Here is a 3,003-nt window from a genome sequence, read left to right as displayed (position 1 = left end):
GTCAGCAGAGGCACCAAAATAAATGCATTCTGAGGTCATCTGAAGATCGTCACAAGAATGGCGTCATCGATCATCTGCACGAGTTGATTTGCGATTTGTCATCTGAGCATGTTACCCACTCCTATGCTATGCATAAAGGAGGCGTTTGGTTTTCATTAACAGCCTGAAGTTGCACGAAATGAGAAAGCAGGTGTGAGGGATTGCAGGGGTAGTTCAACAAGCAGATGTGGATTTAGTTACTGACAAAACACCAACTAAAAACTGACTCTTATCTCTGCTGAATCTCTACTGAATTAAGCTACTGATCGAACACAGTTGTCACGACAGAATGAATCTGCTGATGATCCTTTTTCTCCCGATCAAACACTAAACTAACAACTAACTCCACAGACAAGAAGCCACAAAAAAAAGGGTAATTTTGCTCCTGGACATTCTACAATGTTGATTTTTGCCACATGACATTACTCAATCTTCTATTTGCAGTTGGACACTATTTAAGTTTGCATATTTACTCATAGACACTTTAGATAATATAATATTCATTTTTAGAAAGGAGGAGGGAGAAAAAATTCAAAATGCCCAAAACACCCCTTCCTCCTAACCGTATCTGTTCAACACAGTACCGATTCCCATGCCGTAAAAAAAATCCCTCCCAGCTCCTCCCACCCGTCCGCCTCGCCAAACCCATCCCCATGCCGCCGCCGCCGGCCCTCCTGCCCGGACTCCCGACTCCCTGGCCGGCTGCGGCCCTCTTCCCTGGCCTTTCTCGCCGGCCGCAGCAGAGATGGCTCGCGCATGGCGGCTTCAGCAAGTGGCGCTCCTCCTCCTCCCACGCGGCACGGCGGCCATGAGCTCTGGCCATGGAGGCGGCCTTGAGCTCCGGTGAAGGCCGCGTGGGGCCATTGTGGAGCAGAGTCTGCAGCGCCCATCCTCCTCCCTTGTCGGCCTCAGCCCTGGCCGGCGCGCCCCTCCTGCGCCGGATTCGTGAGCGGCGGCGGCCGGATTCCCCTCCATCCTCCCTGTTCCTTCCCTCGTTGGCCATGGCGGCCGCAGCGCGGGGTGGAGGCGCGGCCGTGGCGCCGGATCCCCCTCCTCCTCCCTCGATTTGCAACGGCGGCGGCCGGACCCCTCTCTCTTTCCCCGGCGGGCGGCCTCGGCGGCCAAGACGGCCCCGGAGGGCGGCGAGTTCAGCTCGGCTTCGATGCGCCCCGCACCTCCATCGTCCCTCTTCCCTCCTCCTGCCGTGGGGGCGGAGACCGCGGCTCGCAAGCGCCGGGCGCGGTGGCGGGCTCGAGCTCTCGTGCGCTGGCCGCAGTGGCGGGGCCCGAGCATACTCGCACGCGTGGCGTGCGGGTGCTGGGCGAGCGCTGGCGTGCAGGGCGGAGGAGCGCGGCGCAGTTGGTCGGTGGCCGGTCGAGCGCCCTGACTAATCAGGCTCGCGGCGCGGTGCGATGCCTAGTTTGCCGGCGTGCTCTGCTCACGGGGAGAAAGAAACAGAGGAGAGACAAAGGAGAGAGTCAGAGAAAGGGAAGTCAAATAGTGTTTGGCTGTTGATTTTTTTGAGTTCTGTGAGCAACCTGGTATTGCAAGGGTATTTTGGTCATGTTATTTGTTCTCTCTATCCTCTAAATCAGAAAATTATTATTTTAATTACTATAATGTTTTGTAGCAAAGATACATATTTAAAGAGTGTCCAGTAGCAAAGATAAAATTGAGTAGTGTCCACTAGAAAAATCAACATTATAAACTGTCCCAGAGCAAAATTACCCAAAAAAAAAGGGAGGTGTAGGGTTATAGAGCTGCATCATAATTCGGTGCAGTTGGTTGCGAGCATATACTAGAGTTGGTTGGCCGATAAGCTAGCAGTTGGCAGTTGGCACACAGGACTACAGGAGTCAAACCTGAAATTAGTTGGTATTTTCGTGCCATGTCCTTAGGTGTCGTCCTTGACTTGACCTGAAACTTGTATTATTAAGGCAACGCGCCTTATTTACTGCTCTGAATAGTATATCTCACTCATTTCATGTATTTATTATACAAGTCAAGCAAGGAAGGAAATCCGCTTGAACAATGATGTATAATCTGAACAACATTTCAAAATTCAAAATTCCAAATCTATCACATCGAAAGAGAATCTTACATGTATGAAGTATTAAATTTAGACGAAATAAAACATGAATTGCATAGTTTGCTTGTAAATTGCGAGACGAATCTAATGAGCATAATTAGGCTATGATTATGCACTAAATTGTTACAGTAATTGCAACAATACACATGCTCTAATGATGAATTAATTAGGCTCATTAAATTCGTCTTGTAGTTTACAGTTGAGTTATGTAATTAGTTTTATGATTACTCTATGTTTAATATTTCAAATGTGTAAAGATTCGATTTTTACAATTTTACACAGGCAACTAAACGAGGCCTTTGTTTGTTCCAGTCAATTTTAGGCGATTTTTCCTCAATCAATGAGAACATCATGTTCAATAACCGCGTTCGGCAGGCTGGAGCTGGTGGCTGGAGCTGGAATGCTGTGAGAGAAAAATACTGTTGGGCTGGCTGGAGCTGGAGCCGGTGGCTGGAGTGGTGTGAGAGGAAATTACTGTAGCGCTGGAGGAGAGTAGACCAGCCGAACACAGTAAATATAATCAAGTAAAATAGAACTACGAATTTTTCATAGGCTAGACTGTTCATCTTCTTTCTGAAAAATAATCTTGTCACTCTACCCATTGGAAAAGAACCGTCATATTTCTTTTAAGATGAGTGTCACCCATTTCCATTAACCAGAATGGAAATACAAGAGTTTGAGTTGCAGAAAAAGGAAGCAGAAAACGAGACGTAGAGTTCAGACGCTTACACCTAGACGGCTAGACCCCACGTAATACTTTTTTTTAGAAAAGTGAAATTTTATTATTTCAATCACAATACATTAAGATGATACATCGTCTTGAAACGTTCCCGACCTCTACATAACCAGCACACAGACTAAGAGAGTTTGAAAAA

This window comes from Panicum virgatum, chromosome 9N (genome assembly GCF_016808335.1).
Source record: "Panicum virgatum strain AP13 chromosome 9N, P.virgatum_v5, whole genome shotgun sequence".
NCBI classification, from domain to species: Eukaryota; Viridiplantae; Streptophyta; class Magnoliopsida; order Poales; family Poaceae; genus Panicum; species Panicum virgatum.
This window is presented reverse-complemented; position numbering follows the sequence as displayed.